The sequence below is a fragment of the Microtus oregoni genome, unplaced genomic scaffold (assembly GCF_018167655.1).
Source record: "Microtus oregoni isolate MIOR12 unplaced genomic scaffold, Mior012 000060F_ref0000265, whole genome shotgun sequence".
Classification (NCBI taxonomy): Eukaryota; Metazoa; Chordata; class Mammalia; order Rodentia; family Cricetidae; genus Microtus; species Microtus oregoni.
This window is the reverse complement of record NW_024543870.1, coordinates 10,490,019-10,501,204: the sequence shown is the minus strand read 5'-3', so window position 1 is coordinate 10,501,204 and position 11,186 is coordinate 10,490,019. Positions and strand designations below refer to the sequence as shown.

Here is an 11,186-nt window from a genome sequence, read left to right as displayed (position 1 = left end):
GGGATTAAAGGCGTGCGCCACCACCGCCCGGCTTAGACATGAGATTTTAAAAGCCAGTTCACCCACCATGTTTTTAATACTAGAAAGAGAATGATTTCCAAAGCTCTGGAAAAAATTGGTTTGATCGCCACACACCGTTTTTTCTCTGCTTGAAATAGTCATTCTCATCTCTTCCTTAGCAGTACAAAGTACTTAAGCACGGCTTTAAGTACTACTTAGTCTCTGTCACGCCTGCCATCTCGACCAACACGTTTTAAACTAGAATTTTTAAATCAAATTTTATAAAGAAATTTATGCAAAAACCTCTAAAATTTTTTTCATGTGTTACCAAAATGACATATTAATCCTGATATTCTCACTGTAAGTGTTTAGATACTTTCTTTCATGCATATGTAAAAGCAATATATAAAATAATAAATAAATAAATGTATATATATATAAATTTGAAATTATTCAAACTTTTTTGGTTAGATTTGATGCAAACATTGTGTTTTAATTCTTTGGGTCTAATATCCTTAGAAAATTTCTCACAAATATCTCCAATATTTATGCCAATAAAAGCCAAGGATTTCTTTAATTGCAGAAATTGGTACCATTTTAGCATTCAACTTTCATATAAAACTGGCAGTGGTTCCGAATGGCATAAGTTACACCAGGCAAGCCAAAGGGGGAAACAGCTTTCACCCAAGGAAGAAGCGTTTCCACCCGAGAGCTGAGCTGCCTGAGAGCTGTGATGCCCCCTGCTTCTCTCAGAGGACTGTTAACACTCTTCATCCTCTAAGGAAATTAGTGTCTCAGCAGGACATGTGGCCTCTGCACCCACTGATGCTGGGAACACTGGGGCAGCTTCACCCATAAGCTAAGGCCTCAGATTCTTAGTCATCGACTCATGCATCCAGATCTCCAGATACCTTAGTGAAAGTTGAAAGGAAATAGTTCCTTCTGTCTCATTCCACTCTCTAAACAATCATCAATGGTATACTAGTATGACGTAAGAGTCAGCCACGGGCATTATTTGGTCCTAATGACTGTGACAGAAGGAGATACAAGAGAGGCAAGAGATGGCTAAGCTCACAAAGCAGGAATAATGCCCCAGCAGTATTTCTAATGCAGCTAATGTTGTCCATGAACTGATAAGAGTCTCTAGGATGGTTGCTTCCACATTGCTTTTCTTTACAGGATCATATGGGTTTTTGTTTGTTTATTGTTTGTCTTTAGATATGACCAGAGGAATGATATTTTTCTCTATAAGGCAATTAAGCAACTTTACTTGTAACTGGAGAGAGGAAGAAGGTGGGAAGGGAATGTATCCCCAACTCCAGGCAAACAAAACTCAGACAAAAAGTCCAGTGTGGCAGTGCACATCTGTAACTCAAGCGCTGGGATGGGAAGTGGGTCCTGCTGGTCAACCGGTCTAGCCAAGATGGCAAGTTCTATGCTCAATGAGAGTTCCAATGTCAACAAAGGAAGAAACTCAGTATCGACCTCTGGTCTCTACATATATGCACACACATCCAGGTAAGCATATCATAGTCATGCAATAGAACACATGCGTATCATCCCACTATATAATCCCAGTACAATAACAATAAGAAATAGGGTTTTGAAAAGAGGTAATGTTTTTTTCATTTGTTTCTCTTTGTCCCAAGGTTTGGGTTATCTTAGGGAAGTGGCATGGAATCTTGAGCCTACACAAGATATCAAGTTTTTTTTTCAAAGGAAAACTCTAAATTTGGTTAAAATCTATAAGCTATGGCTTTTAGACAGCACATACTCACTGCTATTGCCAATGAACAAAAAACTTTCTGATATTTCTCCTTCATAATCATTGTGTATCTTGTCCATTCCAAGTAATTTTAACCTGTAACTTGCTTTTTATCTTACAAAAGAAGTAGACATAATGACACATTTACTAGGCTCTGACTATTTTATGTTAAAACAATGGAAATAGAATTTAGGCAGTACATTTCTAATTACATCATGGCCATCATCTCCTAAATTTATAAGGTATGTAGTTTTGTCCGTGAACTCAGTTAATCAATATTTTGGGGAAAGTGGGAAACATAAGAAAGAGGACTGAATGAGTCAAAATTTGGGTGTGTTTAATGGTCACACCCATTCCTGTGAAAGTAGGTCAGTCTGAAACTGTTGCAAGAAAATTCAGACCACCCAGATATCTGTGTGAAATTTCATTGAGTTGAACATAGCAAGATGGTAAGGAAGAAGAGAGTATGGAAACTTAGTTACTGGGGGATCTTATGTTATCCGGAGAAAAGAAAATTTATTTTGAAAAACAATAACTGGTGATTTTGTAGCTTTTTTCACCTTTGCTATTTATTTTAGAATGGTAAAAATTTCGGTGCTAAGGGAGAAAACTTTCTGTATGTCCTACTTTCCTGTTTCATCCAAGTCTGGCTGATCCTCCTGCCTCTATCTCCCAAGGCCTGAAGTTTTCAGTGTGTGACACCAGGCCTGGTTTTATGTAGTGTTGGGGGTTGAAGCGAGGACTTTGTGTATATTAGACACATACTCAATTCTCTGAGCCCATCCTCAACCTGTTGTGTGACATTTTGTTTGTTTGTTTGATTTTAAATATTATGTAATAGTTTGGGTCTATTTCACAAGACGAGCATTTGTCTTGGCTTGAATTTAAGCTCTCATATATTCTAAAGTTTGAATAGAAAAATTGTTTTCTTGCCTTTAACTTCTTGAGTTTATAGCAGACTTGAATCTCTCATTCACTGAAGTTCATATTCAAAGTCAGGAAAAACAAGAATATTAAACTGTTACAACTGATGTAAATATTATCATGGAACCTCAGGAAAGAAATCTCGGAGATATAAGTCTAGTGACAGGATCCACGTGCACTGTTTTTGCTGATACCCCCGCCCCCTGTTCCTCTACCCACTAATATGCCTCCACACTAGAAGAGAGAAGAATGGCTTTAGTGAGAAAAGGGCATTGTGGCCAGTTAGTGCAGGATCAAGAGGAACAGCCCTGCCCTATCACAAGGAAACAAATGTGAGAAAAGATAAGAAAATTCAATGAGGAGAAGTCAGAAGAAACAAAGCAGTCTAAGCATAGACTAGCACTTAAGTAAACATACTTCTTAGGAGGAAGCAGGCACGGCTCTTGAGAGGTGATTAATCAAATGAGAGGCCATCTAGATTCCAGGTTTGTAAAGGACCATTTGTAGAGTAAACACGAAGCAGAAGCAACGCTGAGGATGAGTTTATTCTCTCTTCCCATCACTGCACTCTCTTTAGTGCTGACCAACACTATGGACACTGCCTTTGAAGATTACTCCGTGCACAAAAGTGTTACCCAGAACACTTGAACTGAATCTCAGAGACAGTTTCTCTGAATATTCACGCTACGCCACACAGCATGTGTGAAAGCTGGAGAGGCTCCTTTGCTCTCTGAGCCACATTCAGCCAAGAGCACACTGGCACCTGCTGCTGTCTCTCAGTCTGTGTGCAGATATCCCCTCCCACATCATCTTAGACCCTGCTCCAGAAGCCACCTTCATCAGGAATTTTTTATCACCTTGCATGAACGGCATCAAGGCGAATGAAACCAAATACCTTCTTAGCCAAGCTGTCTTTGTACTTCCTTAGTTCTTCATACATTTCTATCTGGACTTTACCTATAAGAAGATCATTGTTGTGCTCAGCTATGTTCATAGCAGAATTGTTTTTAATAGCCAGCACCTGGAACAACCTAGATGCCCCTCAACTGAAGAAAGGATAAAGAAAATGTGGTACATTTACACAATGGCGTACTACACAGTGGTAAAAAATAATGACATTTTGAAATTAGCAGGCAAATGGATGAATATAGGAAAAAACGTATTGAGTGATCCAGAAAGACAAATATAATATGTACTTACTCATAAATGGCTTTTAGACATAAAGCAAAGAAAAAACAGCCTACAGTCCACAACCCCAGAGCCCCTAGACAACAAAGAGGACCCTAAGAGTGACATACATGGATCTACATAGGAAGGAGAGAAAGACAAGACCTCTTGAGTAAATTTGGAACATGGAGGGTGGTCACAGAAGAGGGTAGAAGGGGAGAGGTGAGGAAGGGAGGGGATTGGAGAAAAATGTATAGCTCAATAAAAACAATAAAAGAAAGAAATGAAAAAATCATTTTCACACAAATCACCAATGACTGCCGGGCTTCAAATGGCTGTATCCACATTTGCTCTCCATGCCTGCTCATTTCTCCATGCATCTTCCGTGGCTGTATCCACATTTGATCCCCTTGGTCTATTCACTTCTTTGTGCGTCCACAATCCCTTGATTTTTTTTTTATTTTTTCATTTTGTTGCTGTTGTTTTGTTCCATGATACACCTCTGGATTTATTTTCCCTGCCCAAGAATTCCTTGGAGACTCATGATTGTTTTCTCAGTCTTTTACCCATCTCTGTTACTTTTTATTCTCCCTAACTTTAACTAAAACCTGTATCCTCTGTTAGTGTCTCTCCAGGTGAGAAACCATGGTGTTTCTCTCATTGTGATATACTTTAGACAGCACTGTCTCTTCTGACTAGGTCGTGCTAAACTAGAAGGAACCATAATTCCCACAAAACAGAAAAAGGTTCACGGGTCATCACTGCCAGATCTCAGATACCATACACGGAGGAGTGGGGTCCTGTAGAAACGAAGGCCAACCAACTCAAGGCTCCTGAGTACGTAGAAGCAATGAAAAAGTCTGAGGTAGATGGTCTAGGTCTGAGGAACATCTCAGTATCTATGTGAATAATAATTGACTTTGATAACTTTGTTACATTTAGCCTCAATTCTCGCACTAGAAAAATATACCAACTCCAATTAATTCTCTTTTAACTGATAGTATGTATTATATATAGTCATTCTGAATTAATACCTACATAGGAAAACGTATATTAATAAAATGATGTATAATATTGCAGCATAGTTCTTGCATAGTGTTTAAGGCAAAATACCTTGAAGGTTGTTTGTTTTCCAGTGCCAGGAACCAAGCCTGCTTAGAGGGATGCTTTACAGGAGCATCTTATCCCTGAGCTGCATTGCTAGCCTCAAAATAGAAGTTGTTAGCTCAGATGCAGCCATTAGTACTCTTTCTAAGCTTGCTTTTCCTAAATGGAAAAAAAAATAAGATTTATTTTTATTTGTGTTATATGTGAATGGGTGTTTTGCCTATGTACTATGTGTGTGTAGTGTTCTCAGAGACCAGAATAAGAAATCAGATTCTCTTGGAACTGAAATTACAGACGGTTTTGAGTAGCTGTCCGAGTCCTAGGGTCTAACCCAGGTCCTCTAGATGCCGGAGACTATAATCTCCAGGCCCCACTGATGTAATTTTAATCCACATTTCTATACTGATGGTCAAGTTTCTGCCCCAGCATATTCCAAAAAAAAAAAAAAATGGCTGTAGGATTTAAGAGCATCTAACCTTAAGAAAGAACCATCATCTGTGCAGTGCATCTTTGTGGGGAAGCAACTGAATGGCCCTCAGGCTATGGGAGTGGGGTGGGAAGGTCTTTATTAACTGAAGCTGCTAAGACAATGAAAGCATAAGTTGCCAAAAACAACGAGAAAGAGGTAAATAATGGAATAAGAAAGTTGGGTCATCTAAGAGAGACATACACAGATCTAAATAGGAAGGAGAAAAAGGCAAGCATGAAAATTGGAAGCATGGGGGTCAAGGGAGAGGGTATAGAGGAAGAGAAGAGGAAGGAAGGGGTATAGAAAAAATGTATCGTGCAATAAAAACAATAAGAAAAAGAAAGCTGAATCATAACAAAAATGTTTGGAAATGTAAAATTGTGTTTTAACTAATCTAAAAATTTATGAGTTCAAAAGTCTATGCGTAACTTTCTTTGAAACAACAAACTCTTTTGTGTCTATTTTTCATAGACAATTTATATTCATATTTCCTGTAAGACTTTTTTCTCCCTAACTACCTCAAACTGAGCTTCTTCTAATGTGTCCACCATCATCTCCTAACAGAAAGGTAAAGGGCTTGTCTGTCACTGTCTGTTTACTCTTGGCATCAGTCCACAGTGATGCATGCTAGTGTTTTATTTGTATAATATTGAGTGAAATCCTAAGCTTTCTAAGAAACTGTAATATGGATTTCCACAAAATATGCTACCCATTGTCACTACATAACATTGTTCTGATGTGGGATTCCCCACTGTATGCTGTGGATACCATTGGTTAATAAAAAAACTGTCTTAGGCCTGTGATAGGGTAGAGTAGAGCTAGGCAGAGAAAACTAAACTGAATGCTGGGAGAAAGGAGGCAGAGTCAGGGAGAAGCCATGGAGCTGCTGCTGGAGACAGACGAGCCTCATGGTAAAATATAAAATAATGGAGATGGATTAAATTAAGATGTAAGAGTTAGCCAATAAGAATCTAGAGCTAATGGGCCAAGCAGTGATTTAATTAATATAGTTTCTATGTGGTTTTTCTGGGAGTCTGGGAGGCAAGGGAACAAGCATCCTCTAGCACGTTTCTTTAATTCAAAGAAGGAAGATGATAAAAGCAACTCACTACCATAGTTTCCTTTTCCAAAGCACCATGGAAGTCTGCACACCTGACCCTGATTGTATAAAGCACAAAGAAGGTACAGTCTGTTTTCTCTTTTCACTTGAGAAAAGAATTGAAATTCTTGATAAATTCAGGGAAAGCAAAACTCTGAAGACAGTTGAGCAGTAAGAATGCTGCTTTAAGGCTCTGGGAAAGCAGAGCTCAGTATGCACGACCAATGTTCTTTGGAAAGCTTTGCAGTCCTCACACTGGAATGAATAAAATTTCCAATTACAAATTGGCCTGATGTATCTTCCACCAGATTGAATCTTTCCTCTAATCTCTGTATACAGACTCAGATAGACATAATAAAATAATCAGAGATGCACATGTACTGTTTATATGCCTGATAATAAGGGAACACATGGTTCTTATATTGAATGCTAATTCTGTTGTATACATCTGTGATCGCCTGTTCCACAATACGACTGGGTGGGCCCAGCCAATGATACACTAGACTGTAATCATGTTATCTGGATGCCTGCGTTCACTGGGCCAGTGTTTTCCTTTTCCCACGAGAACCTTCTGTCCTCATAAAGCACCCGATAACTCATCTCTCCTGACTGAAAAGCAAGTCATCTAGAATGCAGGATTCAAGAAGATGGGGATCCAAAGCTTGCATCTCCCACAAATCAATCTCCCATGCTGTGCCCTGGAGCCTGCTCCGTGGCTCTTTGGCCATTTTGTTCTCCATGAATTACTGATATCCCCATAAATCTTTCTGAGGCATCATGCCTGAACATCCTAAAATGGACAGGGCAACCTCAGTGTCTAAAAGGAGTGTCTCCCCAACACAGTGTGTACCACCAGGCCCAACACAGTATAGATGCTCTGCCACAATGAGTTCCTCTTCCAGTTCCAGGATGCCAGGCTGGGCAAATGACTCGTTCCTTTCTTATTTACAGGCTTTCTCTATCTCAGGGAAAGCTGCTTCAAGCTTTTCTATGCTTTTAAAAGTTTCCTCTCCTTCTAAGCCTCTCCCTTTGGAAGTTCATTTCTACAGCATACAGGGTTCATTCTTACTCATTATCCGTGTAGCTTACAGATAAATCTATAAGGCAGAAGCCTGAGTCGTGCTATCTATATATTATTAGTATATCAATCCCTCAACCACTGCTCAAGGCAAATGCTCCCAACAAGTATTTGAGTATTTGTATATAAGAGAAATAGGGTAAATGGAGAATTTTATTTTTGTTTTCTCTAAGGGAAGAAATACTGTTTTGTCTCACGCATGGCAACTGTCAGCTGTACAGGTTAGGAATAATTCTGCATGTGGGTTAACTTCTGAAGCAAGATGTTTTGACAGTGATAGAAACCTCATTGAAAAAATAAATCTGTAAAACCAATAATGACCAGAAAACTAAAATTGCCAAACCTTCATAATGGTTTAAACATAGATGAGAGTAAAATAATTATAGGTAAAAGAGAAAAATTGGTATTCTAGTTTTACCATGAATTCAGAAGTTACTATTTCACATATATAGCTTGTTTGCAATGATATCTTACCAGCCATGTATTTTACAGTTGACACAATAATTATAGGCAAAATTTCAGATCCAACCATGTGGCTTTTAAATTTGCAGAAACTAAAGCAATGCGATCACCGGCAGTCAGTATGGTAGTTAGAAGGACTTGGAATTCTGTCTGTAACAGACAATATTCCAACCAAGGAACAGATGAAAGATATCAAAATGTCTGCCAGTGAATGCTTTAGTGATTTCAAATGTCCACGTAGATGGTAATCCTCAGAACACACTGGGATAACATAAATTTTGTACAAAATGTAAGATGGCGTGTCAAACACTACACCACGCTTAGTCACATGGTGACAGTAGTGGGCAGGAAAATGCAGGAGCTGGATAGGTGTTTGATGAAGCATGCCTTGATTAGCACAGATGGAAACATAATAAAGTGGAAAGATCACAGGCAAGCTACTATCACAATTGGGCTGTTGAGGTGACATTTTCTTCTTTGAAAAGTGTATTTGTCACTCAGCGGGATAATAATTTTTATTATTTAAATATATTAGTTTCATTCAATATGCTTTAATCATAGTATTTCCTTTTTCAACTCCTCTGAGATCCCTACTCACCTCCCTACCCACCGAACATCATGTTATTTTTCTGTCTCTTAAAAAAAAACAACAAAAAACCCCAAACCAAAACAAAAACCAAATGCAAAAAAAATCAAATCAAACAAGTAAAAATCAGTAAGACAAAAAATACAAACCAAATGAAAAGTACACACTCAAAACCATGGGGTCTATTTATTGTTGGTTGGTTACTCCTGGACATGGCATCTGCTCTGGAGGGAGCTTGAGATGCCCAGTGCCACTCCATTGGAGAAAGCTGACCTTCTCTTTCCCAGCAGAAAATATCAAACTGAAAATAGCTTCTTGGTTAGGAATAAGACTTTGTATTCTCTTTGCCTTCTCACTGCTAAGATTCTGTCTGGTTTGAACCTGTTTGGGTCTTGTGCATATTGTCACAGTCACTGTGAGTTCATATGTGTGTGGTATGTGTGCCTGCTTTGTTTCCATCTAGTAAACCACCATCTCTGGCTCTTACAATCCCCCCCCCCCCTTTCTACACATATCTCTTAATCCTGAGGAAGGATGTTTGATAGAAGCGTCCCATTTAAAACCGAAAGCTCTAGCATCTCACTTTCTCAATATTGTCTACTTGTGGGCTCTGTGCTAATTCTCATTTACTGCAAAAAGAAATTCTCTCTGATGAGGGTTGAGTGATGTGCTGATTTATGGGTCTATTAATATGTCAACAGCATTTATTTTAAAGCTATATTCTGTTATCAGAACCAGTAGCAGCCTTCCTCTGGGACCTACGACCCAAACTCTCTCGTAGTCTCAGGTTCAGAGTCAGGTATGGTTTCCCTCTCATGGGGTGGACCTTAAATCCAAGCTAAACACAGTGGGCTACTCCTTCAACATTCCTGCCACTTTTGCAGCAATATATCTTATAGGCAGGTCACTGTTGTAGGTCACAGGGTTTGCAGATGGTTGATATGATGATTGTCCTTTTCTTCCTCTAGCAGGCAAAGTACCTTCTATCAGCACGCATGGGATTCAGTTGGAGTGAAGCTTCTTGTTGGGCACCAGCTCAATTTCTTCATTTTTTGAAGGTAAAGGCATAAATTTAAAGCATCAAGTAAAACTAAAAATTGGTGAAAATGTAATAATTGGCATCACAGTAAGAGAGACAGAACTATTGGGCTGAGAGAATACATGTTACCTAGATTACAGTTTTAGGTGAGCCAGTCTAGGTGAAAGACCCCAGCTTAGCGACTGTAATGCCATTTTGCAAAGCCTTCACACAAACAAATGTAAGTTCAAGGTAAAGTCAGTACTCCTAGGCGGTCAAACAGGATATCTATGGTCAGACACCAGGCCTAGGAGGGGAACGAACAGTTCTGGGAAAAACTACATGTACCCTAGATAGGGCCGAGTCTGTTATTATTATCAGACCTTCATGTCCAGGGAACTTGTCCCCTAAATGAACCCATCGCCTCACTCGAACTGACCAATGAGATCCCTGTAACCATGCATTGCTTCTGTATGCCTGCTTTTGCTAACCTTTTCCTATAAAAAGACCTTCTTCCAGCCTGCAGGTGGGCAAGTCCTCCGAAAGGACTTTGCCACCCACAGGTACCTGTGCCCACCCAAAAAACCTCTTGCTAATTGCAGCCAGTGGTGTCGACTGTTCCTTGGGTTAGGGGTCTCCTCCTGAGGGAAGGACCACTCTGAGGGTCTTTCATAGGCTGTACCCAGCAGTTCTGGGTTAGCCAGTCTACACTATACCCAGCAGAGCCGGACTACTGTTCTGCCAAGGTTTCCTTAGTTCTGCTCTCTGATAAACCTCGGCTTAGCCTCCATTCAAACACCTTATACTGAAGCATCTCCTTGCAGCAGATGGTAACTTACACAGAGACCCACAACTAGGCAATGTGCAGAGAATGAGAGATTTTGGAACTCAGTTCTAAATGGGATGCCTTCATCAAAACCCTCTCCTTAAGATTCAGGGATCTACATGGAAGAAGAGAGAACTGAAGAGCCGGAGATGGTGGATGGCTACAAAGAAATAGCATTGTCTTGACATACATGACTGATACGTATATGAACATAGGGACTGTGATAGCATGTACACAACTTCACATGTTCTAACAGGCAAAATCACAGCACTGAGTAGACGGGATCCCATCTCTAGCCAAGAAGTTATTTGTAACTGATGCCTACTGGGAAAGGCAGAATCAGTTTTCTCCAGGAGTGTTACTGGTATATCAACCATACTCGAGTGCAGATTTGTGCCCAGGATGTAAAATAGACTTCATGGTTTTGTGTGCTTTTTGTTTTCCCTCTGTTGGATTTTGTCTGTTTGTCTGTTTTGATTCTGATATTTCAATTTTTTTTTTTTTACCCGAGAGAACATGAAGTTAACTGAATGTGGAGGTGAGAGGATCTGGGAAGAGTTGTGAGAGGGGAAAATATGATCAAAACATATTGTATAAAAATTTAAATAATAAAAGTACATTGATTAAAAACTCATACAAATAAACAAACAAAACATCTTATGTTTGGTGGCAATCATTTGAAATC

General features: G+C 39.4%; 1 long non-coding RNA gene across 1 annotated transcript; it reads left to right on the top strand.

Annotated features, from left to right (window-relative positions):
• The first annotated feature begins 1,474 nt into the window (after nucleotides 1-1,474).
• Nucleotides 1,475-10,623, top strand: LOC121439258. The gene is made up of 3 exons (XR_005973235.1): nucleotides 1,475-1,518; nucleotides 9,626-9,715; nucleotides 10,607-10,623. It is a non-coding gene; the product is annotated as an uncharacterized LOC121439258 (long non-coding RNA).
• The last annotated feature ends 563 nt before the right edge of the window (nucleotides 10,624-11,186 follow it).